A 19,187-nucleotide genomic window follows, 5' to 3' on the forward strand; every position below is an offset into this window, starting at 1 on the left:
TTGGGCCCCCTTTTGTGGCTATAACTTCTTCTGACAAGGCTTTCCACAAGATTTTGTAGCATGTTTGTTTGAATTTTTGCCCATTTAATTAAAAGAGCATTTGTGAGTTCAGGCTCTGATGTTGGGGTCAGGGCTCTGTGCAGAGAGTCAAGTTCCTCCACACCAAATTTATCACTCCATGTCTTTATGGACCTTGCTTTGTGCAAAGGGGCAACGTCATACAGAAACAGGGAAGGGTCTTTACCAAACTAGTCTCACAAAGTCGGAAGCATGCAATGGTCTAAATAGTCTTTACATTACCATTCACTGGAAATAAAGGGCCTAGCCCAAACCATGATAAATAGCCCCAGACCAGTATCAATTCCCCACTAATAATTTTTATATCAATTGATCAAAATTCAGAATTGAATTAAATTGTAATTATTTCTGGTGAACATAAATAATATAAGGAATTATAGTCCCCTAATATACAGTCCTCTAATATGAGCATATTGAAATTTCTCTTTTACAAGTGGTAAACATAATGATAATAAGGGAGCTCAAATTTTGTCCACTTACCCTGCAAATCTAAGATACTTGAGCAATTTAATTGCACACTAATACTAATACCATATCACTACCACTATCACACAATATCTTCTAGAGATGGAATAATTCAATGTTCCTAATAAAACTAATTAATTAGCGTGAAGTACAGATGTAGCATTGATATATTACTTACCGGTCACATCCAACTCATAGTGACAGCTCTGTGACCAACATCATTGTTTATACCCAAGCTCTGTGACATCACAATAGCTATAACCGGTTTGAGCTGCTTTTATGACCACACCCATAATTTACATATATCAGTATGGCTTTACCATTGGGAATATGAATTTGATGATATTGTATGATTTGTACCTCTAGAAAAGTTTAGTGTGATCTGTAATTTTTCCGGGTGTTTTCATCAATTGCTTTACTGTATAGAGTATTTTTTTTATTGAAAATAATAAAATTGAAGATTTTAATGGGAACGTTCTCTGATGAATTCTTTATAGGTGATAAATGATCATTTCTGTCTGTGTGACATGGGGGAAATCATTTATATTATCTTAAAATATATAATTTTAGTTTTGAATTTTAATAAACCCTAAAGACCCCCATTAGAGGATGTGACTCTGCACCAGTAAGAACACGCTACATGCTGCATCTCCTGTGCTCAGCCCTCTTACTCCTTACAATCCTGAATACATACTGCTTCACAATTCCCCTACCAGCTTGTAATAGGCATCAGAACAGCTGTGGGCAGCCATTACCTCATGTACCATGTCCTGGAAAGGTAATAGAGGTGGTAAGAATCGATCCAGGCATCCTGAGACAAGACGGTCATACCTGATGTGAACGAATGCACCGTAAATTATACATATCATAGGCCTACCAGAGAGGGTAGAAGGCCAACAACCATATGTATTCATTAAAAATGGCTGCATTATATTTTTATGGCTACCACAATCTCTGCTGCATTTATAGTCAAGAGAACTGAAGAATTCCTTCATAGTCTCTTCATCTGGGTCATTTCTAAGACAATTGATGGCCCATTTGGTAAACTGTAAAGACAGGGATTGGCTTTACTAAACATCAAGTAGTCATGGCAGTCAGAACTCCACGATCAGAAAGTGATGACATATCCTAATTGTATTCCCCCCACTTTATGAGATATAAAACCACTTTAACCCATTAATGATGCAGCCTAGTTTGGGCCTTAAGGCTCAGAGACCATTTTTCAAATCTGACCTGTGTCACTTTACCTGGTAATAACTTTGGAATGCTATTCTTTTATCCAAGCGATTCTGAGAATTTTTTCTCGTGACACATTGTACTTTATGTTAATAGTAAAATGTGGTCAATACCTTTAGTGTTTATTTGTGAAAAACACCTACATTTAGAGACATTTTTGAAAATTTTTGATTTTTCTAAATTTGAGTGTATCTGCTTGTAAGACAGATAGTAATACAACACAAAATAGTTACTAGTTAACATTTTGGAGGTGAAATTTACAAATATACATATATTATTATTTTTTTAAGAAATTCCATTATAATCCATTTTATTTCTGTAACACAGAAGGTTTTAGCAGAGAAACTAAGCTCAATATTTATTGTTCAGATTCTGCAGCTTTTAAAAATGTCCCACATGTGTCCCTGGTGGACTGAAGCACAGGCCTCAGAAGCAAAGGAGCACCTACTAGATTTTGGGGCCTCCTTTTTATTAGAATATATTTTAGGCACCATGTCATGTTTGAAGAGGTCTTGTGGTGCCAAAACATAGGAAACATCCCCAAAAAGACGCCATTTCGGGACTACACTCCCAAGGAATTAATCTAAGGGCATAGTAAGCATTTTAACACCACAGGTGTTTTGCTGAATTTATTGAAATTAGGTCATAGAAATTAAAATCAAAACATTTTTCACACAAAAAGTAGTTTCAGCTCCGATTTTTTTTCATTTTCACAAAGAATGAAAGAGAAAAAGTACACCAACCTTTGTAAATCAAGTTCTCTCAAATACGATAATACCCCATATGTTGTCATAAACTGCTGTTTGGACACACGGTAGGGTTCAGAATGGCAGGAGCACCGTTTGGCATGCAGATTTTGCTGGTTTGGTTTAAAGGTGGCTTGTCGTATTTGCAGAGTTCCTTAGGTACCAGTACCGTAAAAACCTCTTGAGAAGTGACTCCATTTTGGAAAATAAAACCCTCAAGGCATTCACTAGGGGGGTAGTGAATAGTTTGACCCCACAGCTGTTTCATAGATTTTATTAGAATTAGGCAGTGAAAATGACAAATTAAATTTTTCCCAAAACAATGCTGTTTTAGCTCTAAATGTTTTATTTTTACAAGGGGTAAATGGAGAAAAAAACACCACACAATTTTTTACTAAATTTCTCCTGAGTACAGCAATATCCCATATGTGGCCCTAAACAGCTGTTTGGGCACACGGCAGGGCTCTGAAGAGAAGGAGCGTCATTTGTCTGTAGGAGCGCAGATTTTGCTGGATTGGTGTTAGATTAAAGGAGTGAAAGAGCACCATGCGCATTTGAGGTCTATTTTAGTGATTTTTCCATAGCATTTGCCCCCAATTGCAGGACTCTGAGGTCAAATAGTAAAGCAAAAACTTCCAAGAAGTGACCCCATTTTTTAAAATATACCCCTCAAGGCATTTATTAAAGGGTGCAGTGCATATGACCCAATACAACTATTTTTACTAGAAAAATGTGCAGTGGATTTTCCGCTGATATGCCATTTAAGTGCACGATATGTTATACCCAGATTGTGCCCCTGAAGACAAATACATCATAAACTGTTAAGCGGGTTCTCCCGGGTATGGCGATGCCATATAAGTGGATGTAAACTGCTGTTTGGGCACACTGAAGGGTTCAGAATGGAGGGAGCGCCATTTGGCTTATAAAGCACAGATTTTGCTTGGTAATTTTTCTGTTTGGGGTTTTGCTGGTATTTCAGTTTATAATCTGGGGGCATATGTAAACTGTTCGGAGCACATCAGTACATAATAAGAGGATATAATAATGCGGTAAATAAATAATAATCCGCAGTTCTGTGGCCTGTGTCGCACTGATAAATGGTGCCCGATCTTATTCCCCTTTTGGATCGCACTCTGCACATTTTGTGTCGCCATATTCTGAGAGCCATAACTTTTTTTTTGTGACAGAGCGGTGTGAGGGCTTGTTTTTTGCGGGACAGTCTGTAGTTTTTATCGGCACCATTTTTGGATACTTGCAACTTCTTGATCACTTTTTATTCTATTTTTTGAGAAGCGTGGTGACCAAAAAACAGCAATTCTGCTATTGTTTTTATCCTTTTCTTACAGCGTTCACCGTGTACTATAATTTACATATTTACTTTATTCTGTGGGTCAGTACGATTCTGGCGATACTAAATTTATATTGCTTTTTTATGTTTTACAACTATTTGCACAATAACATTTATTTTGTAAAAATAATGTATTTTTTCTGTTGCCACAATCTGAGAACCACAACTTTAAAAAAATGTTTTGGTCGACAGAGCTGTATGAGGGCTTGTTTTTTGCAAGACAAGCTATATGTTTTTTTACTGGTACCATTTTTGGATACATGCAACTTTTTGATCACTTTTTATTCTAAGGTGACCAAAAACATAGCAATTCTGGTATTGTTTTTTTATTATTTCTTTTTATGGCGTTCACTGCATTGAATAAATTACATAATATTTTTATAGTTCAGGCCATTACGGATGCGGCAATACCAATTCTTTATAGTTTATTCTTTTTTCTAATAATTAAGTTCTTGATAATGGAAAAAGGGTGAGTTTTAAATGTATTACTTTAAATTCTTACTTTTTTATTTTTGTATAACATTTTATTAAACTTTTTTTTAACATTTTTTTTTCGTCTCACTAGGGACTTGAAGGTCCAACTGTCCGATCGCTGTTATAATATCCTACACTACTTATGTATTGCAGCATATTATACATGTCAGATAGCTACAAATGTATACCACAAAACCATATAGCAAAACGACACATGGTCAATAACAAAATATCTTTATTAGTGCAATAAATACAGACAAAATAATATAATCTCATAAAAACTGTTAAAATCATCTAAAACAAAGGATTGCAGTGGTGGTCAGAAAATACACAACATCAAATATATAGTTATTTATATGGAGCAAACAATGAATCACAACTCGGTTTGATCAGGCAAAAGTCACAAAGTAAAGACGAGGCTGGACGGCAGCACGGAGGGCTTAAGGGAAAGCCTCCATGACTGCCATAGGAGGGAAGGTTAGCCAATCAGGGGGCAAAGGGTTAGAGGAGGCAGGGAGAGGGAGGAGATAGAGAGGGGAGGAGTTGGGGTTCGGTATCTGTTCCTCCCGCTGTTTTCGGCATTGAGCCGGAAGCAGCGGGAGGAATAACAAGTAAAAAAGTTAGCTCCCACCATCCCGCCCTGAATTGGGTTGTGTCTTTCGGAATTGGGTTTGTTTTTTGTGCGTTTGTCTATTTTCTTGTGCTTATGAAGTATGCTTGCGTAAAATAGCAAAAAAAATATTATAGAGGGAGTAAAGAAAAAGGTGTCAAAAACGAAACAGAAAGACTGCCTAGATAACAAGGAACAGGGAAAAGTTATACCTTGTAAAAAAGCAAGATGGAAAAAAAGAGAAAGATAAATTTGGACTGACATTATTTTGCTAAATATAATGGTAATATTGAAGAAATTAAAAGAATCCTAAAGAGAAATTGGGAAATACTATTAAGTGATCTGTTTTTGAAAGATGAAGTAAGAAGGGCCCCACAAATGATCGTAAAAAGACCAAGGATAATAAATGATATAGTCGCACCATCCTATCCAAAAAGTAAGAAATACTAAAGAAAGGAATAGGGTTTGGGAATAATATTAGAGTTTGAGAACGAGTAAAGTAAATGAGTCTTTACTATTCCCCATAGATTCATATTGGTTGTTTTTATCCTATTTTATTAATATATGTATTTTTGCATGGAAAAAGAAATATAAGAAATTCCCTGTATTAAATAATGTAATTGGGATGAAGTATTAGAGGAGTAGAAAGGGTAAAAGAGCGATAAAGAACCTCTTCCGAAACATCTGCCATAGAGAGATATATCCATTATAGGAAGTATAAAGAGATTTAGGCCCAGATCACACTGAGTTTTTTTTACGCTGATTTTGACACGGAAACCGCATTGGAATCAGCACCAAAAAACGTCCGAAACTGTCTTCTATTAATTTCAATGGAAGGCGGAGGCGTTTCTTTTCTGCAGCAGCTTTTAGCGGCTCGCAGTTCCGCCTTTGACCTCCCATTGAAATCAATGAGAGGCAGAGATAGTGTTTTTCACAGTGTTTTTTGCACGCGGCGCGCAGTGGCCACGGGCGAAAAACGCAATGGTAAATGCTGCGCAAATCTCAGGCAGGTCAAAGCCTGCCTCAAAATTTTTCTGCCTGCAAAAAAACTCTGTGTGAACAGGGCCTTAGAGTTCGGAACGTCACTTCCGGTATTGCGTGAGTAAACGTAGAAAGGTTTGTTTATATAATATAGAGACATTTAAATTGTTTCAATGCTGTGAAACATAGTATTCCTGATGAAGGGGGCTGCCCTGATACAACTGACACAGTGGGTTTTATAAGTTTTAATACTTTTTACTATATTAACCCCTTCCCGCTACTGGACGTACTATTAGGTCATGGCAGCTGTATCGTTCGCGCTCCATGACCTAATAGTACGTCTCGGGAGTAACGGTCGTTTCGGCCGTCCTCCCGACACATAGAGGAGCTGTGACAGCTGCTGTCTTGTTCAGCAGCTGTCACAGCTCCTACAGCGGGGACCGATCGCTGTGTCCCCGCTGATTAACCCCTTAAAAGACGCGTTCTATAGAGATCGCGGCTTTTTAGTGGTTAAGCTGCCATCGCCGGCCTGCTACACGATAGCGGCCGGCGATGGTGACTATGGCAACCGGACACCAAACAATGGCGTCCGGCTATGCCATAGACGGAAGCCTAGTGGGTCCTGACAACGTCAGGACCCACTATGCTTGCTGTCAGTGAGTAGCTGACAGTACTAATACACTGCACTACTCATGTAGTGCAGTGTATTAGAATAGCGATCAGGGCCTCCTGCCCTCAAGTCTCCTAGTGGGACAAAGTAATAAAGTAAAAAAAAAAGTAAAAAAAAGATGTGTAAAAAGAAGAAAATAAAAGTTTTAAAAGTAAAAATCCCCCTTTTTACCTTATCAGTCCTTTATTATTAATAAAAATATATAAACAAACAAATAAACTATACATAATTGGTATCGCCGCGTCCGTAACGGCCTGAACTACAAAATTATTTCATTATTTATTCCGCACGGTGAACGCCGTAAAAGAAAATAATAATAAACCGTACCACAATCATAATTGTTTGGTCACCTCACCTCCCAAAAAATGGAATAAAAAGAGATCAAAAAGTCGCATGTACAGAAAAATGGTACTGATCGAAACTACAGTTCGTTACGCAAAAAATAAGTCCTCGCACGGCTTTATTGATGGAAAAATAAAAAAGTTCTGGCGCTTAGAATAAGGTAACACAAAAAGTGAATGATTTCTTACAAAACTTATTTTATTGCGCAAACGCCATAAGACATAAAAAAAACTATAAACATAGGGTATCACCGTAATCGTATCGCCCCGCAGAATAAAGTGAATATGTAATTTATAGCGCACGGTGAACGCTGTAAAAAAACTGAATAAAAAAACAATAGTAGAATTGCTGTTTTTTAGTCACCACGCCACCTAAAAATAGAATAAAAACTGATCAAAAAGCTGCATGCACCCCAAGAAAGCTGCAATGGATTCCTCAAGGGGTCTAGTTTCCAAATTGGGGTCACTTTTGGGGGGTTTCCAATGTTTTGGCACCACAAGACCTCTTCAAACCGGACATGGTGCCTAATAAAAAAGGGGCCTCAAAATCCACTAGATGCTCCTTTGCTTCGGAGGCCGGTGTTTCAGTCCATTACCGCCCGAGGGCCACATGTGGGATATTTCTCAAAACTGCAGAATCTTGGCAATAAATATTGAGTTGCGTTTCTCTGATAAAACCTTTTGTGTTATAAAAAAAAATGGTATAAATGGATTTTCTGATAAAAAAAAAAAAAGTAAATTTCACCTCTACTTTGCTCTAAATTTTTGTAAAACACCTAAAGGGTTCATAAACTTTCTAAATGCTGTTGTGAATACTTTGAGGGGTGTAGTTTCTAAAATGGGGTGTTTGATAGGGGTTTCTAATATATGGGCCCCTCAAAGCAACTTCAGAACTGAACTGTAACCTAAAAAAATTAATAAATGAGGCAATACTTCGCTTCTTACATTATACTGATAATGAGCCGTGCCCACCCCGAGATGACCCCAGTTTTGACCGTTTGTATAAACGGAGACCCCTATTAGACCGTTTCAGTGCCCGGTTTTCCCAAGCATACACCCCCGAGAAGTGTATTTCTATTGATGAGTCCCTGGTACATTTTAAAGGGAGGGTTCAATTCCGCGAGTACCTGCCGGGTAAGAGGGCAAGGTATGGCGTGAAGATGTATAAGCTATGTGAGAGTGCATCAGGGTATACCTACAGGTTTAGGATATATGAAGGAAAGGCCACCCCCAAACCAGACTGCATCCTGGACTACAATAGGTACATGGGACGGATGGACTTGTCAGATCAAATCCTGAAGCCCTACAGCGCCATGCGGTGTGGTATAAGAAGCTGGCCGTGCACATCATACAGATGGCATTGTACAATGCGTACGTGCTACATCGATGTGCAGGCCAGAGGGGAACTTTCCTGGAATTTCAAGAGGTGATTATCAAGAACCTAATCTTTAGGGACCAAGAAGCGGGGGGCACCCAGTACTTCTGGAAGCGAGGCCACACGCATCGTACCAGGGCAACACTTTCCAGGAGAAGTTCCCCAAACTGACAAGAAGGGAAAAAGTCAAAAGAGGTGCAAAGTCTGCTATAAGAGGGCGATGACACAATATATCAATGTGACACGTGTCCAGAATAACCAGAGCTCTGTATGAAAGAGTGTTTTAAAATTTATCATACATCCCTTGGTTTATAATTTACCCCAATTTTACTTACCCTGATGCACTCCGCAAAGCTTATCCCCCCTCGTCTTTCACCTCTGGGCCCTGCTGTGTGCCCAGGCAGCTGATAACAGCCACATGTAGGGTATTGCCATACCCGGGAGAACCCATATTACAGTTTATGGGGTGTAGGTCTCCGGTCAAAATGCTCACTACACCTCTAGATGAATGCCTTAAGGGAGTAGTTTTTAAAACGGGGTCACCTTTTGCGTGTTTCAACTGTACTGGTACCTCAGGGGCTTCTGCATACATGACTTCGCACTAGAAAATCCCCAGTAGGCCAAATGGTGGTCCTTTCCTTCTGAGCCCTCCCATGGGCCCAAACGGCGGTTTTTCACCACAAATGGGGTGTTGCGGCACTCAGACCAAATTGCGCAACAGAATGGGGTATTTTGTTTCTTGTGGAAATAAGAAATTTTCAGCCAAAACTACATATTATTTGAAAAAACTAATTTTGTTTTAATTCCCAGCCCAATTCAAATAAGTTCTGTGAAAAAACTATGGGGTCAAAATGGTCACAACACCCATAAATGAATTCCTTGAGGGGTGTAGTTTCCAAAATGGGGTCATTTGTGGTTGGTTTCTATTGCTTCCATACCTCTGGGGCTCTGCAAATGCGACATGGCACCCGAAAACCAATCCAGCAAAATCTGGAATCCAAAGAACAAATAGCGCTCCTTTCCTTCAGAGCCCTCCCATGATCCCAAACGGCAGTTTATCACCACAAATTGGGTATTGCTGCACTCAGGACAAATTGGGCAACAAAATGGAGTATTTTATTTCTTGTGAAAATAAGAATTTTTGAGCTAAAACGACATATTATTGGAAAAAATATTAGTTTTTTTAATTCCCAGCCCAATTCAAATAAGTTCTGTGAAGAAACTATGGGGTCTAAATGGTCACATTACCCATAAATGAATTCCTTGAGGGGTGTAGTTTCCAAAATGGGGTCAGTTCAGGTAGGTTTCCATTGCTTTGATACCTCTGAGGCTCTGCAAATGCGACATGGCACCCGAAAACCAATCCAGCAAAATCTGGACTCCAACAAACACATAGCGATCCTTTCCTTCTGAGCCCTCCCATGGGCTCAAACGGCAGTTTATCACCACAAATGGGGTATTACCACACTAAAAAAATTGAATAAAATTGAAATTCAGCAAGAAAAATGAAATTTGCAAATTTCACCTCCACTTTGCTTTAATTCCTGTGAAATGCCTGAAGGGTTAAAAAACTTTCTAAATGCTGTTTTGAATAATTTGAGGGGTCTAGTTTTTAAAATGGGGTGTTTTATCAGGGTTTCTAATACATAGGCCCCTCAAAGCCACTTCAGAACTCCAGAGGTACCTTTAAAAAAAGGCTTTAGAAATTTTCTTAAAAATATGAGAAATTGCTGTTTATGTTCTTAAGCCTTGTAATGTCCAAGAAAAATTAAAGAGTGTTCAAAAAACGATGCCAATCTAAAGTAGACATATGGGAAATGTGAACTAGTAACTATTTTGGGTGGTATAACCGTCTGTTTTACAAGCAGATGCATTTCAATTCTGAAAAATTCTATTTTTTCAAAATTTACTCTAAATTTCGCAATTTTTAACCAATAAACACTGAATATATCGACCAAATTTTACCACGAACATGAAGCCCAATGTGTCACGAGAAAACAATCTCAGAATCGCTTGGGTAGGTTTAAGCATTGCGACGTTATTACCACATAAAGTGAAATATGTCAGATTTGAAAAATGGGCTCTGAGCCTTAAGGCCATAACAAGGCTGCGTCCTTAAGGGGTTAAATATCTGCTCCTATGCACTCTTACTAGGGTCCTGACACTGAAGGGCTCCTACCACACCACTCGTCGTAGTGACTACTGCACCCAGTCCAGTACAATTCAGGAGTGTACTACTAGGCCACATCTCAGGCCTGCAGGGCAACCATTCATCACTGCAGCTATCTAAGCGGCCCTCTAATACATGGAACGTTCTTTATCCTAATCAGGACCTAGTTACAGCCTCTCCTGGGTTTGAGCACAATACTGCTCTACTGACCACAGGTTCCCATGCCAGGCTGACTATTCTCACAGCCCCAGTAGACTCCTCAGAGCGAAACACTCTAGGCTGACGGTACTCTTCAGCCACGCATGTTTCAGTGACAGCCTACACTTATAGGCCTACCCCTACGTAGGATAGGCCTTCTCTATCAGCCTACAGACCATAAGAGGTCATTTTGTTGGCTTATTTTCTGCTTTGTTATTGACTCTCACCGTCTCACCTGACTTCATGGTGGCGCAGCGCATCACTGCCATTACACTCTGATCCCAGCCAGCACCAGGCTCTTTCTTTCCAAACCCCCTGTACCTCCCCTATCACTGTCCAGCAGCCTCTCATTGCTATGTACAGTGACAGCACCGCACATAAGACAGTGCCACTGGGAACTGCGGCCTGTCCTCCTGCCAACCTGTAAGACAAAACCTTCTATACAGTGAAATACAACAGATACACAAATATACATTAACAGTGAGCACCTAAACAGTTAATATAAAGAAACAGGCAACCAATTTAATAACATAATCAGTTTATAAGCTGGAAATGGAGGTTATACGGCTCGCCCTCATTACAAGCTGCTTGCAATCGACCAACTCATTTATCTGGGATCTGCATGAATTTAAGGGTCTGTTCTGGGATTTGAATTTATTTAGAGGTCTTGGTCAGGTATCTAAATCCATTTTCTTTACTCTGGTTTGGGGTCTGAATTTAGCGGTCTGGTCTGTGGTCTGCAATTAATTGAGGGGTCTGGTCTGAGGTCTGACATTATTTAGATGTCTGGTCTAGGGTCTGCATTCATTTTATTTACTCTGTTTTGGGATTTACATTTTGGAGCCTTGCCTGGGGTCTGCAGTTAATTGGGTCTGTTCTGGGGTCTGGTCTAGGGTCTGAATTTATATAGGGGTATAGGCTGGTGTCTAAATTTATTTGGTGGTCTGGTCTGGGGTCTGCATGAATTAAGGGGTCTATTTTGTGGTCTGAATTTTTTACGTTGCTCTAGAAGCTGAAGATGGCTGCAGAAGTGAAGAACTAAAGATATCTCAGCAGCAAACTCTGTAATGTTATGTCAGGAGAAGTCATCATAGCGGTCCTGGCTGGGTGGAGATAAAATGGAAAGAGAAAGTCTACAATCAGAAAAGACATCACCTGTGATTTACCCATTTTAAGGCGGACCTGTCAGCTCTCCTGATATGGAGCATCTTTACTCAGAACTCTGTGTTGGGATGGTCTTCTGTTATTTTTCCTGGAAATGTGAAAATAAGGCCATCATGGAAACGCATTGGCATGCAACTAATTGATTTTAGCTACAAATGAACAGCCGCAATACAAAGCTATACATTGAGTTGCATGCAACCCTTAAATAAGTAATAGAATTTAAAAATAACATCAATTAAAATCAATCAGTCCTAGCCTAAATAGCAATTGAGTGTTAGCATTCACCTTGTCTATAGAATGTATCCCTATGTGAGGCCAAGTACCGGCAAGGACCGCAGGGTTAGTCGCAAGCAATAAAATACAGTAGACCCAAGTAATACAAACAACAAATTATTTACTGACCAGTGGTATATAAACGACCACAAGGGGATGTAAACACTACTCTACAAAAAAGAAGCACAATCTCTTTCAAACATTACACAAATAATGGCGCAATGCGGCATGGGTGGCACACCAGCTTCTTTTATTTGTTGGACGTAGCTTTAACTCATCCCTGCTTCGCTTTAGGAGTAAGTCCTCTTCTTCAAACATCTGCCCATTTATTTCAATAGGAAAAACGGCGTTCTGTTCCGACGGGCCGTTTTTTTTAACGCAGCCGTTTTGAAAAACGGCCGCGTAAATAAACGGCAGCGAAAAAGAAGTGCAGGTCACTTCTTGGGACGTTTTTGGAGCCATTTACATAGACTCTATTGAAAACAGCTCCAAATACGGCCGTAAAAAACGCAGCGAAAAACGCAGCGAAAATCGCAAGTGGCTTAAAAAACGTTTGAAAATCAGGAGCTGTTTTCCCTTGAAAACAGCTCCGTATTTTCAGACGTTTTTGAGTTTGCGTGTGAACATACCCTAACTGCAAATTAACCTGCCATACATATTGGGAAGAAAAAGAAGGAAAGTTTGTGCTCCTGGACTGTACAATACAAAATCTTCAATGTATCATTGTCTCAATTTATTTACCGCCACCCTTTAATCCTTATGTCTTGGGTGTGGTACAGGAGTCTATTGATAAAAAGCCCTTGCAGATTATCCACTGCTACTAATTGGCGACTTCAATGGAGTAATGGACTTTAGTATGGACAAATGTAACAGGTGGGAGTGGGTTTAGGATGGTTACTGCCCCGCAGAGGAAATTGCACAGCAAAAACTTCAGACGACACAGGTATAAGATGCTGAACAGAACTTTACTCCAACAGAGGCACAGTCTTCACGGTTATAATATTTAATACATAAGCTTGACGGTTTCACTAATAAATAGGCTCTATACTTGGCGGTTTCTGATTTAACTTGTGAGAATGGGACAATGTGTTTGCTATGGTTCAGTCTCAACTTAAACTTGTGCTGCAGAGGGTCTTTGTTCTCATATGAAATGCTGAGCTAGCGATACATCATTCAGGCTAGCAATACAAAGTATTTTTGGTTGATCAGTCACTTTGTAACTTCTGCCCTAACTGCCAATCTCAACTGGCAGCTCTCATCCTGCCCGTTTGTCCAATCTGAGATCTGTGGGGATTGTGTCACCCTAGCGGCTTCCCTGCTTAATGTGATTGTCTCCGCTTGTAAAGAGAGCCCAACATTACATTTTATGGAACTGAAATTTAAACAACTATCAAATATATCAATATTTTACATCTCCTGTCACTTTTTGTCCAACACAGGATCTAATCCAGTACATATGGCGGCACGTTCCATACTCTCTGTATTGTGTACATATGATACAATTTCCTGTCACCTACCACTGGATTAAATGCGATGTCACACAAATAGCACTGTGAATGGTCGGATAAGTGAATTGTATACACTGTGGTAAGTTGTAGCCGGACACGGAACACACTAATTAATACCAGTCACACTTATGGATTGATGTTAAAGATTTATTTAAGGTTTTTGTGGATCAAAATATATAATGGTAAAGATGATGTTATACAAGATCCAGCAAAAACAATAGAAGATGTCACAGTATATACTGTAGTATCAGTAAGTGGTTGGAAATCTGTATTCCAGAGACACAGGAAGAGATGACATGTTCTCCTGTTCTGGGCCTGGTCTTCTGGGTAACATTGATGCACCGGTAACCACACTGATGTCTCTTCTGTGACAGATGTAGAAAATTTTAAGTCTCGCCATTGGAATACTTGTAAGATGGCGGAATCTGCCCTCGGTTGTTATTGGCATTGATGTTGATGGTCTGTTTGTATCTGCTGACTTGTTCTGGGGGGAGAAGCGCACAATCCTATTAAATATTCATCATTCAGGCTGCTTACCAAATATAGAGGGGACATATCTAGAGGAACTTACCTTTCTATCAGCAATGATGGCGGCTCCTCCGGTCACAGGGAGCGCAGTTCTCGCCAGATATACTGCGGAATTGATGTTTATGCTGCAAGAGAAATATTTGCTATTAATGCTCTACTAATGTGTGTTGCTTAGCAGGCACAAAATATAGAAGAAGTTTTATTGTGGATTTTCCTATTTGATCCTGGCGGTTACACTACAAACCTTGAAGATGGTTGATCCAAGTGATGGGTTTGATCTAAAGCTGCGCTGTTCAGGCTGTTACAGGAACTTTCTGATGTTCTAAATTTTTATACACCTGAGATGGTAAATGTTCCTTAGGAGTCCTGCAAGATGGCAAGTAATGTCTTACATCAATAACAATGTTCCTTGTATCTATCATGTAGTTTCTGCCGCTTACGGCACTTTTCTAAAAAAGTGGACAGAGAGTAGCTGAAGCAGCAAAGCCACCAGCGGCCGACAATTTTATCATAATAACATGGATTATTAGTTATTAAGGTGTGGGCCTTTTAATAAATTAGGCACATTTTACTCCAACTTTTTTTATATTAAGACCGGTGTATGAAACGTCAGTCTTAATGAATTCCCACCAATCTATTATACTACATACACGCTTACAGTTTTCTTCTAAAGCCCATAACCTTCATTTAGAAATTAAAGAAATATCTGAATACAAGAAAATTGAACTAGAAGATAGAATTACTTATTTACAATTTCTTTATGTTGGTTGATAAAATAAATTACTGATACAGAGGAAGACTTAAGAGATGGAAGAACATTCTCACAGCAAACATAATAGACAAGTACAATGCTCTCACCTTATGTGCTGTAAGGACATGAACAGACGCAGCTACTTTTTTTGTCCTAACCTCCTAATGCCCTTCAAATAGGTCTTGCGGTCAAAGCGTCCACCAGCCAATGGGATGCTGGAATGAGAAATACATTGATGTAAGACATATGATAATGTTAGCAGGTAACCACACAATAATTGTTTAGTTTCACATCCTATAATCCTCCAGTACTGTCACCCAGGTATACAGCGGCCTGCCCCAAATTGTGAGCTCTGGCTATAAGGCCCTTGTAGTAATGGCGGCTACTGAAAGGATCATACCAACAACATGGAGGAAACCATGACTTACTTATCTGAACCAGGTCTGAGCTTTACTTCAAAGATGCCAAAAACGGGTCGGTGGTCTGAGGTCTTCAAAACAGGGCAAGAGTCGTATTTCAGGACTCGCACATCTCCCTCATATTGGCTTTTATACAACACCCTGTCCTGTAGAGGTCATGAAAATAACAAATATCATCAGTGCAATCATATTATAATTTATTTATAAACCTCATAGCATCATAGACTGAACATATTTTATTTAAGTAATATACATTTTGAGACTTTGTTGCATTTAAAGTTTGACTTGGCCACACAGATTTAATGAAATTAGTATCTTTGAGCCATGCTAGGCGAAGACATATTACACTGGGAGACGATGACAAACTCACTACAAGTAAAATGGACTGGATGCTTTGTTCGTAAGAATTATTTCTCCATCTATAATAACAATTCATTACCTTGGGCGAGGGGATTTATTATATGAAAATCTATTCATGAAATGTAGTCTTTCTTTAGCTCTGTAGACCTGGAAATAAGATATCTTACCGTATATGATGGGACTCTCTGCTTTTCTGATGTATCGTAGGTGTCTGTGCCAATGTCGAACTTATATGTAGGAAGGAATTCAATGGTGTGCTCCTTAAACCCTACAAATATGGACCCTTAAAATAAAAAAATAAAAAAACATGTCAGTATTAAAAACATGTGCAAGAGATGTAGGGCTATATAAATAAATGTGGAGAACATATGAACCATCATGACAGTGATTTGTATTGATCTGTCGAGGTGTATGTGGTAATAATACAGGCTGAGGAGTGATAGAGATCTGTCTACTAATAACTGTACCGTTGTTCTTGGCTTCATTCAGATGGTCGTGTTTGAGGAGACTGGACATATCTCTTCCTTTAATGTTCTTCAGAAGAGATTCCACGTTTTTTCTGTCCTCTTTCAGTTGAAAATTGAGGTCCCCAAACCAAAAAACTCGATCAAAGCGGCTGGTGACGTCCACTGTAGAATGAGATAAACACAGGACACAATTAGACCACGTGACTGCATTAGAGTCAATGGAGATAAATAGAGAGATAAAGGAATCGATAGGTTCAACCACATAAGTATTACTCACAGGCATTGGAGTTTATTCTTTCCGGAATAATTTGAGGCAGACGGAGACCCTCAGTGATAGTTTTATAGTCCTGGATCCTCTTGTAGACTGCCCCAACTGCCAACAAAAATATACATATCAGTAAATGTGACCTCCTGGAATTTAGGACAACCACCACATTTAAGTTTTCTTTGACAATAGGTTTCTTTATCTTATATTATCTAGGTATCGTATCTACTTCTTGGGCTGTGTAGTCTGAATGTTCCCTCAACAATTAATTTTTTACAAATAGTATTTATATTAATTGGATTTCTATTGACATTTTAGAAGATGAGACTGGTGGAGTTCCATGATCTGGGTCCGCACTCTGTACACCAGACGCACTGATATTTCTGTTACTGTAAATCTAAGACACAATCATTTTCATGACAGAGGATAATGTATTTCTATAGCAGTCTGTAGAGGACATTAGGCCGTTTATCCTTCCAGTATTATTCTCTCATTATGTAGAATAAGTTTGATGGATTAGAAGAAGTTTGACCAAATGAGGAAGAACTTTTAATTTTACACCAAAACATCAATAGTACAGATCTTTTCATATCATCTCATATATTCCAGCTTATTATTATTAAACAGCAGCACTTTTATACACAATAACACTGTACATAGTCATATATTAAAAACAGACATACTTACATCTCATATGGGAATTAATAAACAGGAATGATGTCCCAAAGACGGTGAAGGCAACACCCAAGGCTCCTTTAGTTTTGACATGGTGGAATAGCCTGGTTGTTACATGGGTGTGCTCTACCTCTGTATAAGAAATGAAACACAAGAAGAAGGGTTAGTGGTTAATAGTATAACATGCAACAATGAAACAGAGATAGTTTCCTATTAACCCCTTAAGGACGCAGCCTTGTTTTGGCCTTAAGGCTCAGAGCCCATTTTTCAAATCTGACATATTTCACTTTATGTGGTAATAACGTCGGAATGCTTAAACCTATCCAAGCGATTCTGAGACTGTTTTCTCGTGACACATTGGGCTTTATGTTAGTGGTAAAATTTGGACGGTATATTCATTGTTTATTGGTGAAAAATTGCAAAATGTAGAGAAAATTTTGAAAAAATTGAATTTTTCAGAATTTAAATGCATCTGCTTGTAAAACAGACGGTTATACCACCCAAAATAGTTACTAGTTCACATTTACCATATGTCTACTTTAGATTGGCATCGTTTTTTGAACATTCTTTTATTTTTCTTTGACGTTACAGGGCTAAGAACATAAACAGCAATTTCTCATTTTTTTAAGAAAATTTCAAAAGCCTTTTTTTTAAGGTACCTCTTGAGTTTTGAAGTGGCTTTGTGGGGCCTATGTATTAGAAACCCAGATAAAACACCCCATTTTAAAAACTAGACACCTCAAAGTATTCAAAACAGCATTTAGAAAGTTTTTTAACCCTTCAGACATTTCACAGGAATTAAAGCAAAGTGGAGGTGAAATTTGCAAATTTCATTTTTCTTGCTGAATTTCAATTTTATTCCTTTAGTTTTCTGTAACACAGAAGGTTTTACCAGAGAAACACTACTAAATATGTATTGTCCAGATTCTGCAGTTTTTAGAAATGTCCCACATGTGGCCCTACTGCGCTCGTGGACTAAAACACAAGCCCTAGAAGCAAAGAAGCGCCTAGTGCATTTTGAGTCCTCTTTTTTTATTAGAATATATTTTAGGCAGCATGCCAGGTTTGAAGAGGTGTTGAGGTGTCAAAACAGTAGGAATCCCCCAATAGTGACCCCATTTTGGAAACTACACCCCTCAAGGAAATCATTTATGGTTGTTGTTACCATTTTGACCACACAGTTTTTTCACAGCACGTATTTGAATTGGGCTGTGAAATGAAAAAAATTTCATTTTTCCCAATAAAATGTCATTTGTGATAAAAATTTCTTATTTTCACAGGGAACAAAATACCCCATTTTGTTGCCCAATTTGTCTTTAGTGTGGCAATACCCCATTTGTGGTAATAAACTGCCGTTTGGGCCCATGGGAGGGCTCAGAAGGAAAGGAGCGCTATATGTTTGTTGGAGTCCAGGTTTTGCTGGATTGGTTTTCTGCTGCCATGTCGCACTTGCAGAGCCTCAGAGGTATCAAAGCAATGAAAACCCACCAAAAGTGACCCCATTTTGGAAACTACACCCCTCAAGGAATTCATTTATGGTTGTTGTTAGCATTTTGACCACACAGTTTTTTCACAGCCCCTATTTCAATTGGGCTGTGACATTAAAAAAATGAAATTTTTTCCAATAAGATGTAATTTTTTATCAAAATTTCTTATTTTCACAGGGAACAAAATACTCAATTTTGTTGCCCAATTTCTTCTGAGTGCAGCAATACCCCATTTGTGGCAATAAACTGCCGTTTGGGCCCATGGGAGGCCTCAGAAGGGAAGGAGCGCTGTGTGTTCTTTGGAGTACAGATTTTGCTGGTTTGGTTTTCGGGTGCCATGTCGCATTTGCAGAGCCCCAAAAGTATCAAAGCAATGGAATCCCACCAGAAGTGACCCCATTTTGGAAACTACACCCCTCAAGGAATTCATTTAGTGGTAATGTGACCATTTAGACGCCATAGTTTCTTCACAGAACTTATTTGAATTGGGCTTGGAATTAAAAAAATATATTTTTTTTCCAATAATATGTCATTTTAGCTAAAAAAAACTTATTTTCACAAGAAATAAAATACTCCTTTTTGTTGCCCAATTTGTCCT

General features: G+C 38.8%; 1 long non-coding RNA gene across 1 annotated transcript; it reads right to left on the reverse strand.

The window, feature by feature from the left end:
- Nucleotides 1-13,868: 13,868 nt before the first annotated feature.
- On the reverse strand, nucleotides 13,869-14,962 carry LOC142657286 (uncharacterized). Its single transcript, XR_012849881.1, has 3 exons — nucleotides 14,410-14,962; nucleotides 14,209-14,290; nucleotides 13,869-14,121 (listed from the first exon to the last, which is right to left on the reverse strand). It is a non-coding gene; the product is annotated as an uncharacterized LOC142657286 (long non-coding RNA).
- Between the last annotated feature and the right edge of the window lie 4,225 nt (nucleotides 14,963-19,187).

This window comes from Rhinoderma darwinii, chromosome 7 (genome assembly GCF_050947455.1).
Source record: "Rhinoderma darwinii isolate aRhiDar2 chromosome 7, aRhiDar2.hap1, whole genome shotgun sequence".
Lineage (NCBI taxonomy): Eukaryota > Metazoa > Chordata > Amphibia > Anura > Rhinodermatidae > Rhinoderma > Rhinoderma darwinii.